This window comes from Sturnus vulgaris, chromosome 9 (assembly GCF_052056855.1).
Source record: "Sturnus vulgaris isolate bStuVul1 chromosome 9, bStuVul1.hap1, whole genome shotgun sequence".
Lineage (NCBI taxonomy): Eukaryota > Metazoa > Chordata > Aves > Passeriformes > Sturnidae > Sturnus > Sturnus vulgaris.
In genome coordinates, this window is record NC_142251.1 from 17,707,373 (window position 1) to 17,732,496 (window position 25,124).

A 25,124-nucleotide genomic window follows, 5' to 3' on the forward strand; every position below is an offset into this window, starting at 1 on the left:
CTCATATCATTATCATCTTGATCCTCAGATGTAATTAATTCATGGTAACTCCATTGTATTCTGTAGTTATACAACTTCATATGAGCTGAAAAATTTAATACAATATTTTAAATTTAAAACGTCTCTAGAATTTTAAAATGGATCTGTAGTTGTGTAGTCCTTTGAAGTTCTTGTTATTAAAAGATTGTTATTAAAACGCTGGCCATTATTCCTCTTTAGACCTTCCAACCATCTCAAACACTTGTAATTACCGCTGCTAATACATAAGGTATTATGTATTAACATAATGCATAATATAAACATATAAGGAAAAATATTAAAAAAAGATTATGTCGAAACAATGAGAATTTTATTGAAAGAGATAGATCTATTTACCTATGAGTGAACAGATATTAAATGGAGCAGTTAAAAACTAATTGTGTTAAGCACTTGTAGCCTTCCACTACTTTGATCTGTTCCATAAATGTTCTAGGTTAAGGGATGTGTGATGTACAAACACTGTGTAGTGAGTGTATTGTTTAGTTTGAGTCAAAGCCCAGTCTGACATGACATAAAATTCTGTGCAGAAAGATTTTATGATATTTTCTTTAGTGGATAGTTTGGGCAGAAATCCAAACAGTAAAAAGCCAATGCCACTCAAGCTTGGTTTTGGTTTTCCCCGTTTTTCTGTAATTTTGTTGGAGTTATCATCTCTGTGTGAAGCTTAGAAAGGCTCTTTTGGGCTGCAAGAATTCCCCTGGCTCAGGCACTCAGAGCTCTTAGAAACTAGAACAGAATGCTGTAAACAAAAGAGCACTAAACCCAACTGTCCCTGTTCTGTTTTCTGTCCCTAGGTCTTTCCCCGGGCTGAGCAGCTGTTGACATGTGGCATTCTTGTTGCACAGAGTAAATAGATTCATAAGAGATGCTTTCATTTGCAGATGTTAGAATCAGATCAACCTTACAGTGAAACTGCATCTCCACAATGACTTCATCCAAGTTAATTTAGTTTTGCTACAGCCCTATTTACTCGCATGTTTTGACATAAACATTTGGTGTAACAATTTTCACAGATAAGCTGCCAGAAAATTGATAATATAAAATAGTAATTTTCTACTAGCTTAGCTCCTACAGCTGGCTCACTATAGATCAGAGCATGGTACCACCATACATTTAAAACATTTCTGTACTGCACTAGAGGCACAACTAATGCTAGTGATTACAAGAGAAATAATTGTAGTCCTTCCTTTCAAGAGTAAAAGGAAAAAGAACAAAGCATTATATTTTGTAATACCTCCAGTCTCTTTCCTGGCTAGACAGATGAACTGATTTGAGTCATAGAATCAGAAAAATTATGATCTCTTCCAATTGTTTTACTTTCTCTAATTACTCAATTATTCCAATTGTTTTAGTCACTATCCAGTGTCACTTTTAGAAACAATGAACAATAAATGGAGAGTTTAGCTGTTTCTTTTTAGTGTAATAATAAAAATAATTAGTATAAAACCAGAAAATTTTGGAATGAAGAATTATGCCTCCCTTTGGTAATAACTTTAATTGATAATAACTTAGTTCTACCCCTTTCTTGTTGACGTAAGAGCAAGAAACAGCTACTGCTAGCATAAAAGAAACTGCCTGCAGAAGAGGTGACTCTTTTAAGTCACAGATGCATTTATGATGCCAGATAGTGCTTGAAAATTAAAGCTAGACAATATAGAGGTCAGTAATAAAATGCTATTTTTCAACAGCCACTGCAAAGCAGAACATTAAATATGACTATGGGTTTTGTAGTGCTTGAGATTATTCAGAATGGCAAAATATCTTTATGAGGCAGATGCTATTATTACTCAGACACTTCATTAAGCTGCAAGTTTAAAACCTCTAGAACTGGTCTGGGCTGCTTCCTTCACAGAAACGGCTTTAGTGACACCTCTCATGTAAGTTAATCTCAGATAAATAAAAAAAAGTCTGATCATGCATCTTTGCATCTTCTCTATGCACCTAATGAAAGCTGTGTCATTTGGGCAAAGGTGCCATATAAAACTAACAATGCTTCATGGTTTATGGGCAAATCATTCAAAATACTGTAGAAGGGCATATTGTAAAAACAACTTGTGTGGTTGAAAGTTTCATGACAAATACTGAGATCTTGGAAATGTAGTTTAGTAGTTAGTCTAAGTGTGAAAGGCTTTGTCCTGAGCTAATATGGCTCAACAAGTTACTGAATTAGAGCTGTAATGCCCTATGGCATCCCAGCTGTCTCGTGTGGTAAAGCCCATAAAGCTATAGGCTTTATCAGTACCTCTTTTCCTCACAGTTTCTCTCTTCTCTAAATGGGAGTCATTTGTTTAATCTTGGGCAGCCTGAATCCCACCAACCACGAGGAAGGACAAGTCATTGGAAGTCTTTCCTTTGCACCATCCTTAAGGGAGAGTTTAAGGCCTGATTATGCTTTGCTGCTTTCTTTCTGGTCATTTTTCCCCTACACTTTGGGGAATGTCCCAGTGTGTGTTTCTGTGCCTGCTCATAGGTGGGTACAGTTTGTTCCTTTTATGTAACTTCCGTGGTGCACTCCTTGACCTCTGATGGGTTTGCCCGTACAGATGAGCCCACATCAGTTCATTTTTCAAGGGATTATACAGTGCAGCTGCATTTGAAGTTTTTTGCTGTATCAGGTTCCTGTACTGATGACTGATGTATGTATTGACATAGTAAATGCCACTCCTCTTGGCATGATCAAGTTTCTTGTCCTTGGCCACATTAAATGTTTGTGTAGCTCCACTGCTGAAAATCTCTGGAGTAAATGTGTCAGAACATATCCTGCTCACAAGGAACTCTTCCAATAACTTAATTTCTGCTTATTAATTATTATTCTACTTATTAATTATTAATTATAATTAATATAATATTATAATTATATAATATATAATTATAATTATAATTATATATTATGTATTATATTATATATTATATTATAATTATATATAATATAATTATAATAATATTATAATTATAATCTACTTATTAATTCTACTTATTAATTATTATTAATTATTTGTGCTAGGACATCTCTCTTAAGGTCAAGTGTGCTTCATTAGAGTAAGCAGAAATAGATGGAATTATTTTTTTCTTCCTGTAGCCTGTGCACTGACAGGTGGAAAAGAGAAAAGAACCAACTATAACAAAACCCCCAAACTATCAATTTTTGTATTTCTGTGATCAAATCGGCTATTCAAGGGCAGCTAGGCTCACACAGTGCTGACACAGTGTTAAAAGGAGACCAAATCTGGGTGTTAGCAGTCCAGCTGATGAAGTTTTCTATTGCTGATGATAAAGGCTTTTAAACTGAAATGCTGTTTGCTTCTCTTTTCTTCAACAGTGATCAAGATCTAAGAAAACGCCATAGTAAAGGAGCCAAAGTTGCTTCACTGTAAAAATGAAATCAGATAAACACATGCTGATTTCAAAATTTTTATAAAATGCATTTACATTTTTCTGATTAAATGAATTAGTTCACATCTTGTGTTATTAAAGAGGATATAAGCTGAAAACTCTCTTATCCTCAGATATGAATTAATGGATAAGATTTTTGACACTGTTTCCTGTAATACACCTCTTCAGTGATCTGTATGTAGAAATACTTCCTTCTCATTCTGCTGTGAGCTTGTCTTTTAGTGCCAGAATTTCCATTTCTCATTTCCTTGTTTTATCATTGCATCACAGAATGAATGGTGAGAGCTGGCTGCACAAAAAAAGGTCTGGAATTTATTATTAATTATAAAAACAATTTGTTCATGTTTGTGAGTTTAGTAATGCAATGGAATTACCTTGAATATTGTTACATATGCAGCAGCTCAGGATTCCTGGGGTACTGGTTCATTAAGGGAAGGATAAGATGTCTGTTCTTCAGGTGATTGACAAATCCACTTTGTCTGTTACAGTCTGTTGTTTTATCTTTTCAGTAAGCCACGGAACATCCTCATGGATAGAGAAAATAGGAAAACACAATATTGAGCTGTGCCAGTCAGAAATGTGAGGAAGACCTGAAGCCTGCCACATCTCTTTTTCATGCCACATGCCACATCTGCTTTTTCTTTTAAGATAGGTTGTACATCATTAGAATTGTATATCATTAGCTATACAATAACAAACCAGAAAAATGTAAATCTGTAATTATAGAAAACACCATTCTATTGTGTTTTGCTCCTGGACACTCTGTATCCACACACTATAGTTGGTCACAGGATTATTTCAGAACTTGTCTGTAAAACCACTGTAGATATTTGGTCTGCAGGACCAACTGAACAGGTGTGCTCCTACCTAGCATTATTAAAGCTGCCTTCTACCCATCACGGGTCATACTGGCACTAGGGCTGCTCCCTGCAGCAGCTGAATCCCCTTCTCACAGGAGCCTCCTGGTCTACAGGATTTCTCACTTACTGTCTTCCTCTCACTGCCCCAGGCAGCTTTTCCACTCTGAGTGTACCCAGTTGCAGTCAGGATGAAATGTTCTCCTTTCCCAGGCAAACAGGCTGCTGTTCTTCATCTGGTTTAACTTGTTTAACAGAATGCTCAAGTGAACCTTAATGCTCCTTAAGTGAACCCAGAATTCAGATGTTACTGCCTTGGAAGTACTGGTAGCTTTTTGGCACTGAATGTAGTTCATAAACAGGGCCAGCAGATACCCCAGTGTTAAGGGGAAAAATAGATTTTGCATGCACCTGTTTCTAGGCATGGCTGGAATGGGAATAATGGAGCCTTCTTTGCAAAAACATTATGGGATGGAGAGGAGTTTGGGACTTATACAGATGTCTTCCAAAATATGGCATTACCATAGACAAGTTTGGCAACACCTCTGAACTGAACAGTGAGAAGCAATGATCTCTGCCTCTAAAGAAAGAGACTGGAAATTAGTCAGCCTGAAAGGTTAGAAGCTGCTGGCTTTTTTTATACAAGCTTCCATAAAATAACATTATATCAGAGGACTTATTGGGCAACTTGGATATTTCATTGTTTCTGGGGAAATGAGGGAGCAGCTGAGAAGAAAAGCACATCTGAACAAACAGAGGATTGCACAGTTGGATCCTTTAACACAAGGATCCAAACTGTAGCTCTAAGTTACATGACTCTTTTGTGAAATTCAGCTTTCATGCTGCTGGGAAGTGACTGATCAAAAGTAGAACTGGTATAGGGGTTATAGTTTGGATCAACAGCAAGGAAATAAATAAAGTCAGGAGATGTTAAGACTGACCCCACTGGATCATTTAGGCTCACTGGCATCCTTATCCTCAGTGACTTCCTGTCTCAGATGCTATAATAACATTCTCATTATCTTGTTTACTGAAGCAAATTTAATTGTTGATCAAGATACGGTTTTCCTTTCTAATTCAGTGTTTACTATTTCAGGGTTAAAGTGCTTTAAAGCCAACAGTAGAGAACAAGAAGTGTTCTGGCAACATAAAAAACACGCTGGCAATGACAAAGTGCTGAACTGCTAAAACTGTCACAAATATGTTTTTTTTCACATTAAGGTGCTGTCACATGAAGGGTAATTTCCTGCTTTTCAAATTCCTAGTCAGGACTGTTTCGTTTACCAGAGGGTGTGTCTGCTAGCTCTTTTCTGGAAATAATAGTTGTATGCAACTACATTGAAAACGGCTCCTGAAAACATCATGGTCCCCAGACTTTTCATGTTCCCCATTGTCTGGCTGCCAGTACCCCTGAAGAACTTCAATGAACATTATAAGAAGTATAACAATTTTTATTGACTGTGGAACCGGGGTAGAAAAATATATTGGTGTTTCTTTTTTTGATAAAAGTTTGCTAGGCTTGTTCTTAACAGGAGCATTGAAGGTAACTGGAAAATAGTCATGAGGTCTTTGGACTGCAGCACTAAATCTGAAAGTATTTGAAGTACAAGTTTTCCTGATAGTTACATTCAGGCCATTCTAGAAGCAGCTTTGTGTAGATTCATATTAAGAGAGAATGAGAGCAGGTTAAAAAAGAGTGAGAAATCAAGGACTATAGGGAGAAGAGAAAGGTGGCTCATGAATGCTTAGGAGTAGGGATGAAATTTTACTAAGAGGAGAAGTACTCCAAAGGGGAGACAGTAAAGGAGGAGAAGAAACACTTGATGGAATGGACAAGAGGGAATGATCCTAGAACTCAGAGACCAGAGGGGAGAGGATGAACAGGAGTCCAGCTGAACAGCCCTAATCAGCAAAAGGACAAAAGTATTCAGAGTGCAAATGTGAAAAATTGTCAAGCATTGAAGGGGATTTGTGAACTCTGGTATATTTCTGTGTTCCACGTAAGCTACACCCAAGTCCAAAAAAGAAGGCCACCATTGTCCTGCATCTTGTGTACCTATATATTGCTATGGAGATAGTGTCTCCTTCCTCCACACTTTCTCATCTATACAGCTTTTTACAGCTGGTATGAAGGCACCATGCTGAGGTCTTGGTGTTCACTAGGTTAACTAGCCATTGTGAAAAAAAATGTAGAAATTATACCGAGAGGGATAGTGTATGATCAGATAAACATATGTATATGGTATAGATAAAGATATTTTTAGCTATCCACGAGTTATTTACAATGAGATATTACCATGATCTTTCAGTATTTCACACTGTAGTCTGGATAAAGCAACTCTTCATAAGAGCTGAAAAATATACATGTATAGAAGTATGATTAAAGTATCCTAAAGCAATACAACTGCTATAGAATACATAAGGAGGTACAGGCTTTATGAAAGTAGTTATGAATTGTATCCATAGCTACTATCACATATAGCTAAAATCTATAAGCCATGTATTTGTGCTTCTTCAAATGGGGGGTGTTCCCCAGTTTGAAGGGTATTTTTACTTGGATTATGCAGACTCTGACTATAATGTGAAGCAGAAAGTGGAATGAAGCTTTCATAGAATCCCAGAGTTGGAAGGGACCCATGGCAACCATCAAGTTCAATTCCTGGCCCTGTGCAGGACTCCCAAAAGACACACTCTGTGCCTGAGAGTGTTGTCCAAGTGCTTCTTGAACTCTGTCAGGCTGGAGCTGTGTCCACTGCCCTGGGGAGCTGTTCCAGTGCTCAGCGACCCATGGGGTGAAGAACCTTTTCCTGATACCAACCTAAACCTCCCCTGACACAGCTTCAGGTCATTGTCTTGGGTTCTGTCACTGGTCAAGAGAGTGAAGAGATCAGTGCCTGCCCCTCTGCTTCCCCTCATGAGGATGCTGAAGACCACAGTGCTGTCTCCCCTCAGTCTCCTCTTCTCTGGGTTGAACCTATGACTCTGTTTATTCTCTAAAATCTTTATTATTCTCATTAAGTGAAAAGATAAGGACTCAATAATCTCTCACAATAAACCAAATTAAGCCATCTCACTGGAGACTACTGATAGCTGTTTTCTTGTTTATATGTTTAAAACCCTACATCACTTAATCCCTGCAAGCCTTTTCCTCACCGTACATCTGCAGATTTTGGATTACTTAACTTTTTATTGCATACAGATCATGCAAAATCATCTCAGAAGAATATGCTGAAGACCCAGCCAGGGCAGTACCTTATAAGGCATTTCATAGCAGTTCCAACATGTGTCAGAACACAGCTGTGTGCACAGAGCGTTTTCCACTCATCATCGTAGTATGTGAGTCAAATCTGCAATGTCATGGGAGAGGAGCTACTTCTTAATATGTGTATGAAATTAAAAGGGATTTGAGAAAGTGTTCTCTAAAAATGGAGTTATTTCTTTGTCACAGTGAAGAAAATTTAACTAGTTTCATTTGTAGCAAAACCAAAATTCATACAGGAAATTCAAACTGATGTTTAAACTTTAGCAAAATATATTCAGATGTTTTGTTATGCTACCTGTCTATGAAAATATTTTTTCTTACTTAAAAAAAAAAAAAGGAATGAAAAGACATCTGTATTTTTCTAAACCAGAGGGTTTCATTTAAACAAATTGAAACCAAATAATGTATAGTTACATAATAACAAAATTTGGTTTAGTCAACCAAAATTGAAATGTTACTGACTTAGATTTTCTGCTTTTAATTGCAATCAAGCCATTGGTTAAACTTTTTAGTTTATGGGTGACCTTTCCCCTCCTCTAACCGTTCCAGTGCATTATATGTATGGCAATCATACATACAATAGGTTAAGTTTTCTAAAAGGCACAAATAACCTATGCCCTTAAGGTGCCTGTAACTGAGGTGCTTGATTCAGCCATTAGTGTGGGGTCAGCTGCACAATTCAGACCTCAGTTAGCACATCCCCAAAATATGTGAAGAATTTGGGCCTGGAATTTAAGTTTCAGTCCTTTTAAAATTCATCATTTTTCAGAGAAGTGAGGAAGGAGTCATGTACTACAGGGTGAAAAGAATCCTTTGGAATTGGAAACCTCCGAAGTTAACATTAGTCTTTTTCCAATTATTTCTTCAATGAGCTTTAGACCTGAGCATTTCATAGTCTTTTGGCATTCTTCATGGCTTTCTGGTAAAAACACAATATAACAGAAATGTGATACCATTGGCAACACGCTGAGAATAATGCAGTAAGCACAGGGTTAGGAGAGGTTCCTTTCTGATTCCCAGCAGAAGCCATGGGAATCTGATATGGAAACCAGAGTGCTTTCTGCAGAACTATAATTATTAACAGATTTTTGCAATAAAGAATACGTGTGGTAAGTTCCAAAAGAAGACAGACTTGGCAAAGGCTGACACTTTGACTAGAAATTGTTACCATCTCCTTTCTACCATTGCCTCCCACACTTACCACTAAAAGCTAAATGTCTTTGTGGGAGCTCAGGACAGCAAATCCAATATTTATTTTGTTTTAAACTACTTGATATACTTGCATTTTTGTAAGTTTTAAAAAGTGCTATTTGAACCAGCCATGTGTTCAAGTTGCTGTTAATTCCTTGAGGAAGACCTCCCTCTGAAAGTGGCTGATTAATTTTGCTGGTTTAAAAAAAAGGTAGGAATTAGACTATTTATAGCTCTAGTGACTAAGCATATGGACTGCAATACTCATATGTGAGAGGACTCTCATGATATGAGACCGTGTGGTATTCTGCGGGGGAGGCCAAAGGCGGTTTTCAGTACACATCTGTAGGCCATCAGGTCCTGCATATCCCTTCCAGAAAGAAGAGGTGATTTCCTAAAATTGCACGCGGCTTCATTTCAGAAATGAATGTTATGTTCTTAGGTTGCTATCCACATAGGATGTTTTGTCTATCTGGCAGCACAGAGTTTAAGGATGGGGCTTACTTCTTTCAAAAAAGGTTTAGAACTGAGCGAATTGTTATATGCTCTTAAAATAGAGCACAAATTAAAATTAGAGATCTATTCCTTGCATTTATGGCATAAAGTCAATAGATGTTGCAGCTCTTGAAGTGTGCCTGTTAGAGATAACCTATTAGCGATTAATAGAGTCTAAAAATTTATGATTTTGGTTTCATAATACCAGAGGAAGACTTGGAATGTGAGATTTCCATTCCTTTCCATTTATTTGACTAGGTTTTTATTGCTTTAGCTTTTTAGTTTTAGTTGGACCTGCTACATCTTATTTTGAAAGACCAAGTGGAACAAATTATGTAAGAAATAATGTTTCTTCCAACTGTGAATGGAGGCCTTATAAAAAAGTAATAGTAGAAATGGTCGTCAATTTTCTATCAGATAAGTTTTCAGTAGTAAACTGTGATTTATTTAAATGTTTAATTGGTAAAGAATATATATATATTATATGTATTTTTATATATTTTAAAGGGCTTGTGATACCATGCAGTACCTTGTTAGAGAGCTTTGTCTGCTTCCTTTCTAACTCATTCAGCTTGCTGCTGTGGAGCACTGGCTTTCACAACTTCACATCTGGGTAATATCTGCAATCTGCTTCAGGACTGGAGATTGCTAAACTGCTAAGAATGTCTTAGTTCCCAAGCGTGAACTTCCTCCTTCAGGTATGTTTCTAAGAATATCCTGGTCCCTGGGACTCAACTTCTCAGCTGATCATGCTTTCATAGGGGTGAAAAACCATAGCTAACCCTGAACTCTAGCTTACTCCATCATAAAAGCAGCATGTACTCCCCAGTATTTCTTCTGGGTATTCTGTTTTTCTTTGGTTCTTTTAGGAATACAACAGAAATGGTAGGAACATCCATCAAGTTACAATGCTTAGATCTCAAAATTAGGAGGGAAAGAAAATTATCTTTCCACTTAATTTTCTTGGGTTTGCATTCTAGAGGGTGTAGATGGAGTTCAAATTCTACTTAGACAAAAAGACTAAGCTCGTGGGCAAAAGATACACTATTATTTTACTCCTTTTAAACAGTTCAATTTAAACTGCTAGACAGGTCTTATAGCAAAATTCCTGTATTTTTGTATTGTGAACAGATTAGAATAATAATCTGGAGTTTGTGTTTTAGCATGGGTATGATTCTGTGTCTCAAAGAGGAAGAAAAAAAGTCAGAATTTAGTTTGATTTCAAGTTCTTCCTTTGAAGGCTTGAATTGTATTACTTTATGGAATATGTTTTGCAATGAAAATGTTACAATCTTTTGCCCTAAGCCCTCTGGAAACGAAGCAGCTCTATTAGATAGTCTTAGATGAAGTTAACATCTCCTGTATGTGCATTTCTAGTGCACGGGTATTTTATACAAACCTGTATTTTATTCCTTCTTATCACATGAAATGGTGAAGATTTTATGACTCTAATCATCATCATCATCTGCAAGCAATATGCTGAAGGAAAAGGATGCCAGGGTTGCATTCCATTGCTGTTTCTGGCCTGTGAGCACTGTTCCAACCAAAATACTATCAGAGAACTCAGTTCTATTATGTATACATTCATTGGAATAAGGACTAAGTTCACATTGTGCCACTGAACTCCATCGTATATTCAAAACTGTTTAGTGAGAAATGAAAAAGCAGTGGAATGCTAAGAAATACCGAAAATTAAGTACATTTTACTTGTGGCAAAGAAAGTACAAGCATCTCCTGAAAGCATTATGAGCAAGTTTTTCTCTGTGAGTTCATACTGACTGCATTACACACCTATAGTAAAGGAGGAATTAATTATATCAGCCACCAAGTAGCAACCAAAATCTCACAGGAGCAAGAACACCATTTAGAAGCACCCACCTCCAGAGAAAACTCTAGAACGCTCTATAATTGCCTTTGTATACTGCAAGTGCATCTATGCAGGTCTTTACACTGCAATGTTACCCTGCTTTCGCATTGTGGGCAAATCACATAATGGTTTCATGTTTATTGAAACCATCCCAAAAAATTTCCTTTGTTGTTTAATAGAGCAGGAGATTCCAGTGAAAATCTTACCTAAAGAGGGCTTATCTTAATTCTTGATGAAATGCAGTTTAATTCTTCAGGCTTTACCTCATGTGTTTTGTCTCTTCATGCCCGATTTGACGTTTAACCAAGTTGACGTGGAGACTCTTGAGCAGTTTGCACATAGTGCAAAAGCACTGCTCTGACCATAAAATTGTTAGAGACTGTCAAGGTGTATCACCTGCCTGGAAATCAGTTTCTAAAATATTACTGGAATTCTCTCTAAACAGGAGAATGAACTTGTCTGGGCCTAGAATGTGCACTGAGTAGCTCTAAATTCTGGCATCCATTCTGTTTGCCAGTGTCATTGTGGTTATATAATATCATGCCTTCCTGGACCCTTCTAGTGTTTCATCCATCCAGGATGTTGAGTAAACATCAGATCTGGATGCTGCATTTACTAACAAAGACAAAAGAACAAACAGACCCTCTGACCATATTCCCAGAAGGACTCCAGTATTTTTCTGGGCTGCCTTCCACACAGTCATTCAAATGGTGAAAAGCACAAAGAACATCTTGTTTCTTTTTAGGTGCTTTCAATTCCCTGTCCACTGTGTCAGGGATTTTCATCCCCAGGAAACCTCAGTATAAAGGAAGCCAGTCAACCATCTGCTGAACAGCATGTGCAAAACACTAGGTTTTCTGACCTTGGACAAAATCTGTCTTGATTCCAGAGAGTCACACATTCACAGAGGGTTTGCAGGAGTGGTCTCTCTCCCAAGATATTTCCCCGGGGCTTTGGTACTACACAGCACTTCAAGGCTTTTTATTTCCCCCCCTCAGGTTGCTTTGGGATATAGACATGTCCCTGCTGTCTCAGGACTGTTTTCAGCAGGATGCTGGCTGATGATCAAGTGAGGTTCAGGGAGGTTCAGGACAGTATTTTTCCACTGGATGTTCCAAGACTCTTTTCAGGAGCCAGGCCCATGCAGCCCAAACTTAGGTCTATATTACTGGGTACCACATTGCTTAGCCACAGCTAATACCTTACTTGTCTTCCTATGCATAGGCTAGAAATGTACATCATCACAAAGGCTGTCAACATACAAAGAAAGACGTGACAAACAGCATTATCTGGTGGATCTTCCCTAGGCTCTGAAATACAGAATTAGATGAGGCAGCCTCTGATTTTTTCATCTCTTGATAACAAGACAAGAAAAGACTTCTATTTTCATCCATGTTCCTCTTCAAACTGGTAAGTCTTCATGTTGTCTGACAACACTTAAAATATCTTAAGCCAATCTGTGCCAAAAACTGTTAACATTTGGATTTGCACCCTGCAAGATGCTTTGCTCTCCCAACTCTCCGTTGGTAGCCCAGTACGATTTTCAAGTAATTTTTCATCAGATATTTTTGCCTTTTGTAGCTGAAATACAAACCTCTAGTGCGTCCAAGTTCTGTCTCAAAGATACATTGTTGCTCCTGCCCCTTTACCAGCATTTCAGGATCATTGTGTTCCCACAGCTGTGTTGTTCATGTTTTCCACTGCAGTCAGGTAACCCAGCCCAAGCAATGTTTGTCACAGCTCCAACAGAAAACCTTTCTGCCCTTATTGCTAGTCAGATCAGAAAGAACGAAGTGATTCAGCTGACTGCATGAAAAATATAAATAATCTTCTTAGGCCACTCAGGGATTTGAAAAGGAGGGAATAAGCCTCAGTGCCTACCCCTATATCCAGCCCCCCCTTGCACTGCTACTGCTATAAGTGACAGTGGCCATCCCTGGGGACTGGGACCTTAGCCGGCCCTTGGCAGTGTCTCTGTGCAGTTCCTGTCCCATCAGCCTCTCCACTCTATCACTCTAGGAGAGCTCCCATGTGCCCTGCTGAAATTCTCCCAGCTACAGTGCCCTGGTTACTTAACTTTTCATGTGCAAAGGAAATATTTTGAAATCTCAGGTATTAAAACATTTAATAGTGGGCATCACCGTATAAACTTTTGTTTGGTAAAGACAGGTCTCCTATATATACAATAAAGGCAAATAAGCAATTAAAACTATCTAGTAATGAAAAAAATGATGACAGCTCAAGTCACATGCATTACTGCAGTGTACTGTAACAGTTCCAAATATCAAAAAGGGGTTCCTTTTTTTCCAAAATAGAGTTGTATTTGAGTACAAACATTAAATTAAACAACTGATTGCATAAAAATGGATTTTTAGCCAAAAGAAAATTTCTATTTTACTGATGTAATTATCAGCCTTATTAATATTTATATACATACACATAACTTAATATATAAATATCCAAACTGTTCTTTCAAAAAAAGGCATAAGTAAGTGTGCATTTATTTTATTAGGTTTTATTAATTAAATTGTTACTTGTGTTGGTTTCTCTCACATTAATTTTAAGTGTGTGTAGGTGAGTAGATGTTTAGAGCATTACACCAGATACAGAGATTCACACAGACCCATTGAACACAGCTGGCATTTCTTGTTTCCAGATAATTTTCAATTTTCCCAAGACATTCTATCTCCTCCTTGCAGAATGGTTTGGCCACGAATTCTAATTGTGTGAGTCAGATGTTCTTCCTTTTCCATAGCCTCCCACTTTTGTATCAATCTTTTCCAGATTCATGGAGCAGAGAAATAAAAAGCATTTTAGAACTGAGTGATGTAATGAAAGATTCTGAATTTTAAAAAATAGTCGTTTTTTAATCTATGAAAATAAACTGGCTAGTTTGTGAATTGAAAGTGTACAATTACCAAAAAGCAAGCAACAGATATTTTTTGATACAAAGAGATTTTCTTTCTGTAAGTATGAATTTTAATTTAATAACTTTCCAGTCATTTTCTTGGCATAGATTTTAAGCCACAGATGAGACATTTAATTAATTTTCTTCTATTCCCTAGCACACAGAATTCCAGTTTAAAAAAAAAGTAACTCTAATGACTCCCTTGCATCGAATAGTCAGACTTGAGGGGCCAGCCCTGAAGCCAGATGGAAGTTTCTTTTCCCACACTGGTGAAAGCAAAACCTAATTGCAGGCGAATTATTATGGCAGAATGTATTTCCCCTAATATTCCCTTAATGTAGTAAGTGTTTGGATAAAAGAAAGCTGAACAAAGCAATTTGATCCCTTCTTCTGATGGCTACAGGGCCAGAACTTCAGCTTGTTAGTTTCTTAGAAACCCAGCTAGTCTGACAACAATTAGGTAGACCCAATCAATTCCAGGAATGTACTGATTTATTACAAAATTTATTACAGCTTCATTGCAAAAAGAAGCCAGATAAGTAACGAGGAGAAAGTGCACTAGCAGAAACTTTTGAAAAAGGAGGGGTTTGGCATCCAGCAACATTTTTTTCAATTTCTTAAAATATGCCATCCAAATAGAGACTTGGAAGTAGGTAAGTGGACTGGTAAACTCTATTGCAGAAGAGAATAGTCTGGCTTCTGACCCATTATGCCTGTGTCAGTTCTAATGAGGAACTCTGAAAGCTCTTTCTTCAGAAACTCAAAAAGCAACAGCGAGCAGTGGAGAGCATGACACTGCCTCAGGGGGCCAAGCCTCACCAACAGGCTAATGACAGACATCTGTCTCAAATTAAATAAACATGCTGGAAATGAATGAAGACAGATGTTTTTAAAAGTCAAATATATGGCTGAAAACCTTTCCAAATTCATAGGAACTTTGCTCTTAATGTGTGATTCCTGTGTACTCAGAACTTTGCCAGAGGCCTCCCACTCCAACAGTCTGCTCCAAGACCCTACAGGAAGACATTAAATACTGAATTTCTGATTCTTCCAGAGTATTTGGAAATAAGAGATTTCAAAACAAAATCTATTGGAAAAGTTGGGAAGTATTTATACAGAAAGATCTCTATTTATGTGAGAACATGTATGAAACAACTCTCTAACCCTGTTTTGGTATATAGCCTACCTTTATTCTGCCAGAGCAAATACAAGCCCCAAGTCCAGATGGGCTGGGAGACTGATGTGCTCTAGGTACTCGCTTTGCTTAAGACAGGTTTGATAACATTTCCTTCTGGTAAGGAACTTGTGTGTGAAAAATTAAATCGTGGAACTGCATGGCACCCTGGCTGGCAGCTGACACTGCTGCAAGGTGTGAGGGATGGGCAGTGGGAAACATGGGCTGAGCAGGCATAGCTGTGCTTGTGTTCAGGGAGTCTGGATACAGAGTTTAATTATAAAGACACGCTCATGTTTAAACCACTAAATCAGCAAAGCTGTCAAAGTGTAGTCTGAATATGTGGATAACTGTTTATACCTAAGAGATGCCACTTTAGGAGAAGTCAACATAATTCCCACCAACAAACCCTGTGCAAAAAGCCCACAAAAACAGATTAATGCCTTCAAAGTCAACAAGATCTTCTCAAAACAAATCTCCAGGCTGAGAGTTCTTTGTATCTATGACATTTTCATTGGCAAAAATGTGCTGGATGATTCCGGTTATCACAATACTGCATAAAGACAGAAGTCCTGTAAGTCAGGCTCCAGAATGTCTAGCATGTAGATAGTCTCAAGCACTACCTGAAATAATGCTCAGAAATGAACAAAGAGAATAAATGCCATGCATTCTTTATGGTTTGCATCATCAGGCAAACAGACACATATTTTATGCCGTCATTACTAAACCACATTGTTAAAAAATTTAGTAGCTTGGGAAAGAGTACTTGAAATACTGCAATCTCAATTTTAGGAGGCCGTGACTGTGCAAAACTAATTCATATTAGTATCATGTTTTACTATCTTATACCATATTTGCATATGTTACAAAAATGATTTAACAGCCTAAACCAGAGACTTAGGAATTCTGACAAGCATCAAAACCAAAGGCATTGAAATTCCTTGAGAAATACTGTGCTTTTGTTATTTCTGTCTCCCGTAAAAGCAAATATGACTGTCATAAATGATTTGGGGACAATAATCACTTTTCACAAACTCGTCATCAGGATTTCAAAATCTTGCTAGGTCCCAAGAGTTTAAAGATACACTTAAATACCTACTCTGCATTTAAAACCATCCCCAAGTTTAAAGATTTTAGCTGTCCCTGCCTCTGAGCCCAAACTAACTATCTTCAAGTAGTTGAGCACTGTAGTGATTACTGAAAATATTCCATAAAGCACTTCCTCCCTGTGGCAGTGTGCAGTAGGAAATTATGAGAGGTAAGGGTATTTCGTATTCTTTCCCTACTACCAGACCACTAATAAGGAGCATTTATATTTGTTCTTAAATGTGAAGGTATTTTGGAGAAAGCAAACCAAAGTAATTATTCTAGCAACACTACCTTTTTTTCAACTGAAAAACACTATTAAAGGAAGGTAGAGATTTAGGTGGCATTGTCTTTCATTCTCAGATAAGGAAAGTGGGTCATGGGGAGCTAAGTGCCTTGGTCAAAGACACTGCAAGCTTTATGTGTCAGCTCTGCTGACAGCTATGATGCTCTTGTTTATATATACAAACACATATATCTTTATATTGCTGTAAAGATAAGTCATATCCATTTCCATATTAGCTCAGCTCAAAAGTAGCTGTGAGAGCCATGATCTTTTCTCACAGTTGTGTAAAATGTCCCATGAAATAGAAATACTGTTTGATTGACTGTAGTTACACATCAAAGCAAGTAGTATAAAGTCATGTGCATAATAAGCAAAATTTCTGGGTCAGTGGAGAAAAGCCTTTGGCAAAGGGATTCGAATCAAGTGTATGTTGATGAAGGGATTAGAGAAAGTTTCTCTTGCATAAGAGACAATGGCTAAACCTTACACGACTTCAAAAGTTCCTCTATTAAAATACAAAAGTGTGTTACCTTAATACATCTTATCTTATACATCTTATCTTAATAATATCTTATTTATCTTAATATCTTGTCTTATCTGAATACATCCCAGATTTAGCTGCTGTTTCATTTCTAATACTTGAAATTTCACTGTATTTTCTGATAAATGTTTGTTATAAAATTAGGTTCATATTTTTATAAACCCATTCCAGTGTGTTTAGAGTTCATGTACTAGATAGTATACAATCCATAGCTCCCACATCTTACTGTGTTTCTGGATGTCTTTATTCATGAAACTGTTTAACCAACAAAAGAAATAACACCTGAAATATCACTGATTGTACAAATTCTTTTTGTTACAGTAAGATCTGTTTCTGAGGTAAACATGCCATCATCTCTCTGTTCTAGTGTCCTAAAATAAGTGCTGTGGTCATGTCAATATTCATTCACAAATCCATATGATGAGATTTTTAAAATCCCAACTTTCACTTTACTGTGCTTTATCAACTTTGATAGGAATTTAAGGTTCACAAGAAATGCAGAACTTAAGTTATGGTACATTTTTAGTAAGGTAGATAGAGAGAAGCTTCTCCCTTTTGATTTCACGTTATTTTGCTGCATAAAGTTTTATTTTCCGTGACACAAAATTAACTCTTTTGGTGTTTATTTCTGTCTTCTTACCAGCAGGCATTTAACTCTAAAATGTGTCTCTAATCCTTTATGTGTGAGATATTATATGCAAGTTATAGGACATATAAACTGTAACATTCAGAAATACCATATTTTGGGTCAAATATAGAGCAGTGTGTATGTGTATTGAGATATATGCATACCTAAAGCTGTATCTATAGCTATATCATCTATATTTATATCTATGTAGACATATACTTGCCACATACATATTTGTATGTGTAAATATGCATGCACCACACAAGGGAAGAAATCTGTTAGGAATTGCTCTTCTTTCTGAAGAAGATTGCTGCTCAGTGCTAAGGAATGTACCAGTCCTATTCATAGCAATTTCTGACACAGCGTTTAGTATAACCATACACAGACATAACAAGCAAAAGAACTGGAAAATATTTGTGTAGTTATTAAGTGCTAATAAAGCTGATAACGAGCACAACTACCACAGACATTATGCAACATGGAGTAGTAAGGTCTGTTTATAAAGGATGTGGTTTGCAAGACTTGGAGTAGAATTTTTTTAAGGGCTAGCATTACTCAGCAAATTTCATATGTTGGAGTCAACCCTTTCATTTCTCTGGGGATTTTAGATGCTAAGTTCTAGCTTGTCATAGGGAGTTTATAATTCATGTTTGTTTTTTAAGTTAGGAAAAGGATATATTTTGGAGAAAGAAAAGGCATAATAGTAATAAAAGCAACAATAATGATGCCATGAACTATTTTAGTTCTGTAGTTTAAAATAATTTAGAAATGTAATTTGTCCCATGGCAGATGAGATATTAAAAGCAATCCTTCAGCTAAGTAGATGGAAAAGAGGAAAAGAAAGAATGACAAGTTGTTCAATCAACTTTGCCACAAAGAAAAATAAATCAGGCTGCAGTCTCCTTGCTTGCTCCATAGTGTGCCGAAGACAGTTTGGCCTCTCAGACGTCGTTGGCACTTGACACAAATCACTGTAGACAGCAACCTATGTTTTGCCAAGTGTTTCCAGGGAGGATCATGGGACAGAGCATGTTACCACTCGCTCTGTGTGTTCTTGCTTTCTCCTTCCTCTTTATCATTGTGTGGGCACAGAACCAAGGTCTGGGCATTTCGACATTCCGTAGCCTCTCGGCTGTGCCGTTCGTGTTCTCACCGCGCCCTGGCCGCCACGCCTGTGCCTGTCCTGTCCCTGGCCAGCAGCCCTGCAGGGCCTGGCAGCCGTCCCTCGAGCCCCAGAGCTCAGCCGTCACCCATGCTGCTGGGGAATGGCTTCTCTGTAGCCCTGCCAGGGACTCGCTGTAATTCTGGCCCATCCTGGTGGCTCTCCTCAACCCCAAACCCCACACCTCCATGCCTGCCCCCCATCTGAAGTGGTGCCATGAGCTGCACCTCCTCATTATGCTCAGAGTTCATTCTCATGATCCTCCCTTGCTCTAGGTCTCACTCCTTCATCCCTGCCTTGTCCCTGGAACCCAGCCCTGCCATCTGCCTTCTTAGCACATCTGGTTCAAATCATCCTCCCAGCCCCTAAGCTGTACCCCACCATAGTCACTCTGCTTCCAAAGCAGCACGAGGTGCCAGCTCCCCAGTGCTGCCCTGCCTGTCCTACCACCACTCTCAGTCCCTGAAGCTCTGTGCTGCACCCACACTTGTACCACACCACCTACCAGTACTCCAGATTCCATGTCTCCTGTCTGCCTTTCCACAAACTGAGCTCAGCCCCACTGTCCTATATCATGACTGCTTGGTGGCACATAAAAAACTCAACATGGACACTGTCCAAACCTCACTTGTGGTTTATTCTCTAAAGATAAACACTGAGTTTATGCTTTAGTGAATGTAGAAATCTATTAATCTGTCAGATAGGCATGAAATGAAATGCAGGACAAGATTTCAAGTATCACAATGCTCAGAGGGTTCCAGGGATGGCAGGGCTCTGCACTGGCCTGTTTTGACTCTGTATATCTTCTGTAGCTAGCTTCACATGATTAAATATGTTCCAAATTTTACTTTTTGTGGTCTGATCTTCTTAGACTTAGACTGAGTCCACTGACAACTGTGGTTATCATTATTCCTAAACTACAAAAACTCTTAAGCTACGAGAAATTTATTTTTCTGAAGTTTTCTTATCATTATGGCATTAAGTAAACTTGACATATTTTTCCTAATTTTCTTTCCTTTTTTTTCTGTCTGCTTAAGTGAAAGTGTGAAGAATGAAGTCCTTTCTAGCTTCAGATTTGATATAACCAAGAGATTTCTCATCTACTATCTAAGCACATATGTTTTTGATCATCAGAAGAAAAAAACCCTTTATTTCTGGCTATATGATCTCTGACATATACCAGAAAAACATCTTCTTCGTGTTGACAATGTCTTGAAGACAAAATATTGTCTTCTCATCTTGTTTTGACATGTCCATATGTTTCTTTAAATTACTTATTTATAAGGAGGATTGTCAAATCAATTCTTAGGATCTGAAGTGCAGTTCCAGTGGCATCTGGATCCTTGTTAATAAATAGCTACAGTTAGAGTCTTAAATGCAAATCCACATCTCCTTCAAACTCTGAGACTCAGTTGGCAGAGGAGAGTTTCAGTTAAGTTTCAGACTATACAGACTTTGAGAGAGCATAAATATTGTATTTTTATTTTACAGAAACGTACCTGGAGTGAAAATATCAATTTTACTTATAGTGTTTCATAAGTGCATTGAGAACACTTTTGTATTAACAGAAGTATTTAATGAACGTTTAACTCTTAAAATACTTTGGCTGCATTACTAAAACAATGTAGATCCATGTCAACTCACCAGTAATGCAAGAATCAGAATGGAGAATACCATCACTGAAAAGTATTTTCATCACAGTGAAATATTGACTTTTCATAGAATTCTGGAAAAAAATAAGAACCAGAATGCCAAAATACTGCATTTTGACATCAGAAAAAATCCCCCACATCCATGATTCTAAGACATTAGTATCCATTTGCTTATGTTTCAAATTGATTCATTATGATCAGTATTTCCTTCAATGTCTTGAGGGTGATGGAGTTTGAGGAGTTTTCATGTCCCCATTTTCTGAAATATTCCAGTAAAAAAACTCATTAAAATGCAGCACACAAAGATTTCAAAAGGCATCATCCTTTGCAGGTTTCATTAGTTGCATCCTGCAAAAAACAGAACTGGCTCTGGTGCCAGGGATGAATCTGCAACATCTGCAGTGAACTGAGTGCCGTCAGGACTGTTTATAAGCATCTGTTATTAGTTTTGAAAGACATTTTTGTCTTTGCTGGATAAATACAACCTCTCAGAAGCCAGCATTACTTACATGTGGTTCCTCAAGCCTTGCTTCTCGTACTGTGTTCAGATAGCAATGTCCTGCAAATGGCAAAGCAGATAATGGTTGTGATCATCCCTTGTGTGTGTCTGAAAAGAGAGCACGTCTCATGTTAGCACCACCTCCCCCATCTGAAACATCTTCCATGTCTGGTTAAGTTAGTCAAGTCAATGTCTCAATATTGCAGCAACTTTTTCAGGGCTCCATACATAATGTGATATAAACATTTTGTCTTTACTGCTACTAATCATTCATCAAATTGTTATTTTTGGCAGTCATGATCTCCCCAGAGGAATGAATATTTTCATTAAATTGAAAAAGGCTGGGCTCTGTATAGCATAAATGAAGGAGAATTAACGATGTCTCTTGTTTCCACTTTAATGCGTTTACTTTCTATTAATTTTAAGCCATCATCAGAGAAGACTGTTTGGAGCAGCTGCTTCCTAGAGTATACACTTTAGAGATGATTGTAAAGTAAATATTTTTTTTATGCGAAGAGACGGCATAGCTCCTTCCTGTATTGCTTACAGACTTTCAGCCCCATTGACTTCAGATATTTTTACAATATTTTCTACATCAGTCAACAGCTAACTGACAGAGGGAGTAAAATGATTACTGACTATTCTGTGAATGGAATAGCACCATAACAGCAATAGAATGTAAAAGAAAAAGATTAGTAAGCTAATTCTAGGGACCATAAATAATCCACTGTAGAATGACAGAATAACATTTTCAGTACCAAAGAGATACCCTGCAAAACTGCCAAAACCTTGATCAGATCACCTCGGTCAACATTGATCCACGTTCAACTGTTAATGTCTGGCATCCTCTTAAAGCCTTAGAGCAGAACAATTAGCATAGCAGATACATTTTATACAGTTTGAGAAATGTATGCTCAGTTAGATTAACCGGAGTTACCGGATTTTGAACCAGATGCTACGTTTTCAAAGCACAATGGCTTGGAGGAGCTGGAGCACGATAAACCTTGCTGTTCCCTTCCTGAGAGGAAAAGCCAGCTCCTGGAATATATTCTGGGGCCTCTTCTCTGTCTCATAAGGACGCTTGCAGCAGAGCAAGCATTGGTCTGCTGCTGTGTCCCCTCACTGCAGGGATGAACACATTATTTAGTCTAGATTGGTGCTGGCTGCCTTTTCTGGTAAGGTGGCTGTTTGAGTGCAGTGGGGAAAAGCCATTATGTAACCCACTACTATTTGGTATTTCTTCTAATTGTTTGGATAAGCACACTATTATTTATTGTTTTACAGTATTACAGCTTAGCTGTCCTACACATATTAATTAAAAATACAAGGAATGTAGACATAATGTGACTTTGAGCCTGTAGGCGCCCGTGGGAAGTCTGTGTCTGTTAGGAAGCACTGACACAACTCTGCTAACTGCACGCACTGCTGTGCATGTGTGAGATGGACAGAGGAATAAACTTTTTGCAGTCATTTTGCATTTTGCGTTGTGTTGTCTTGCTGACCTGCAGCAGTGCCTCTCAGTAGCAGGCTAATGACTGCCTGCCCAGGGTTCAACTGGAAGTGTAGGCACACACACAAGATTTGTTTTTAATACATTACTACGTATTTTTATCTACTTCATCTCTTATTACAACTGGCTTCAGTCAATTTCAATTATTACAGAAATTCCAGCCTGGCAGTTCCAGAGACATTTTCTGTCTGTCCAATAGGCTGTAACTACAGGGCTACTCCAATTTAGACCACCTTCTGCAAGCCTCATTTGATGGGGCTGTGAGTCAGTCTCTATCACTCACTTTTCCTTTATCTACTTTTAATTTTTTTTCTCTTTTTCAACAATGGTGTAATGGGCTGAAAAAAAAGATTAAATAAATCACAAAAGGAGTATATTGGAGACAAAGAAAAATAAGATGTTGCATATTCTATTTTCTGTCTTCCTTATATTGCTTCCTTTCAGAAGGAAACGAAGCAATGACTCTGCCCATCTTTCATTGTGCCTGTGCCATTCATTTCTATGAATCAAGGCACAGATGGATAATTTAGCAATGCCTGCTCATCTGTCCATTGTCTGCTCATATATCCACCCCTCATTACTGCTCTTTCAGCTGTTCACATTCATGCTGAAGGTTCACAATATTGTGACCTAACAATTCACATTTCAGTTTAGAGAACAGTACAAGGTACATGGAGCCAGCTGGTAAGCAACTGGTTTGTCACTTCTGCTTTCAGGAATGACCTGTAACTCTAAATATCTGGTCACCTGTATCCTCACAGAGCCATTACTTTCAGGTTAAATTTATGGTCCCAGCTTACTCGTGAACAGGCCTATATATCCCTAGAAAAGATGCTGGCAAGTGGGTAGGCCTGAGTCAAAATAAATTTAAGCATCAGTTATTAGGTTTAATATAGTTTTTAATTATCAGTTATTCAACTATAATTTTTAACTATTAATATAGCTGTATTTGACAGGCTCTGATACTATTTTGTCATCACTTTTAAAACACAGACAATACAGCCAATTATCTCCTTAGTGTTACTAAATATATGCAGTATATTGACAATTACAATTGACAAACGTTGATTTGTGCTGCTAGCCGTACACCAACCAGATTTACAAAAGCACAGGGCAAGAAATGTCTGTGCTTTTTATCAGCAGCACGTTGATTATAAAAATTTATCTATGGTTTGCATCTATTTTATGTGCAAGAACACTTGAGCATTTCTATTTACCAGTGTAGAATGTCTATTATGAAACTGTGCATTCAGTATTTGTTTTCAGATTCTTATAATTGGAAATAGCAGTAACACTTCAGCTTTTGATCAGCCGTGTCACAGCTGAACAGACAAGTTGGTTTTAGACCTGGTCATCAGTGAAGGGGAAAAAAGTTAAAAAAAATGTATTAGTTGAAAAAGACAGCATAAAAGAAATTAGCCAGTGTCATTTCATAAACAGATGAATCAGTCATTGGAATCGTTATTCAATTAGTTTCATTTTAGGAGGAAAATGTATACACAGTAACTACTGTAGCAGAGGGTGAGTGTCTCAGCAGCTGTTACCGTGGGGTGTGTGCTCTGAGAACATCACAGCCTGGAAGGCATCAGTAATTAACAGTATGGCTGATTCAAAGTCCCTGGATCAATGGGCACTAACCACAGAAAACAGGGACACTCTGACTCTCTCCTTCCATCCCTGGAGAGGTCCAGGTATGAGGTGTGACAGCTACAGAATTAATTTGTTGAGACATCAGGAAGGGCAGCAAATATTAGCAGCCAGTGTTCTGTTCCAGATGTTCTTCTACATCTCCCTTTCTCCTTTATCACAATGAGAAATGACAGATGAGAATCATATTGAATACCTGCTTTTGGTTTTGCCCCCAAACCTTACTGTTCCATTGCTTAATATTTTCTAATCCTTCTGAATTTTTCTTAATAGAAAGGGAGGATTTAGTCCGTTTCTGTATTTTGTCTCTGAAGTAATGACTAGGAGTGAGACTCATGAGATTTCTGAATTCATTCTGTCTATAATATTCATTCTTACTTGTAAGTAAGGACAAAAAAAAAAAAAAAAACCACAAGAGATTGTCTGAGAAACTTTGCTGTCTAACTTCTAAAGTCTGTTTTCTCCCTGATGATTCAGGCACTTAATATCTTTGTCCTGAGGCACATCTCTCCTCTCTCTCCTTCCTTAACTTTTCTGTTGCAGGAGCTTTTGCTTCTGACCATGGAACTTTTGAGACATTGATAGTTTTGTTTTCTCTGTCTCACCAAATTTTCTGTACTACACCTAGCACTCTGTGTCACATGATATATAGAGATAGAATCTAAAGAAAAATGGACAACCGTGTGAAAAATAAAACTCTTTAGCCACTATTAAAAAGCTATTTCACTGATCACTAGTAGGCAGGAAGTGAGATTTACACATGGGGATTTCTAAATTATAAAACTTGCAACAAACTTGAGTATGAGCAAGGAGGAACTTCCTTCTAGTTACCAAAATTACAGATACTTCCGAAAATCTGGAGTATTGTAGAATAATAAAACACCAGCATTGGGTTCTCATGGAAAAGCCTGAAAAGCAAGTTGCAAC

The 25,124-nt window shown here is 37.7% G+C and overlaps 1 protein-coding gene across 11 annotated transcripts in view; it reads left to right on the forward strand.

Annotated features, from left to right (window-relative positions):
* Nucleotides 1-25,124, forward strand: part of SLC44A3 (solute carrier family 44 member 3) — an 87,677-nt gene that overhangs the window by 9,499 nt on the left and 53,054 nt on the right. For 3 of the 11 annotated variants that reach the window (XM_088170002.1, XM_088170008.1, XM_088170015.1), the window contains 2 exons: nt 9,745-9,935; nt 12,329-12,514. The exons of 3 other annotated variants lie outside the window; for them this stretch is intronic. The gene's annotated coding sequence lies outside the window, so the exon portion shown is untranslated. Of the gene's footprint in view, nt 1-4,860; nt 7,626-9,744; nt 9,936-12,328; nt 12,515-25,124 lie in introns of those variants that run through there. 5 more of the 11 variants (XM_088170009.1, XM_088170005.1, XM_088170003.1 and 2 more) reach the window with 4 other exon arrangements.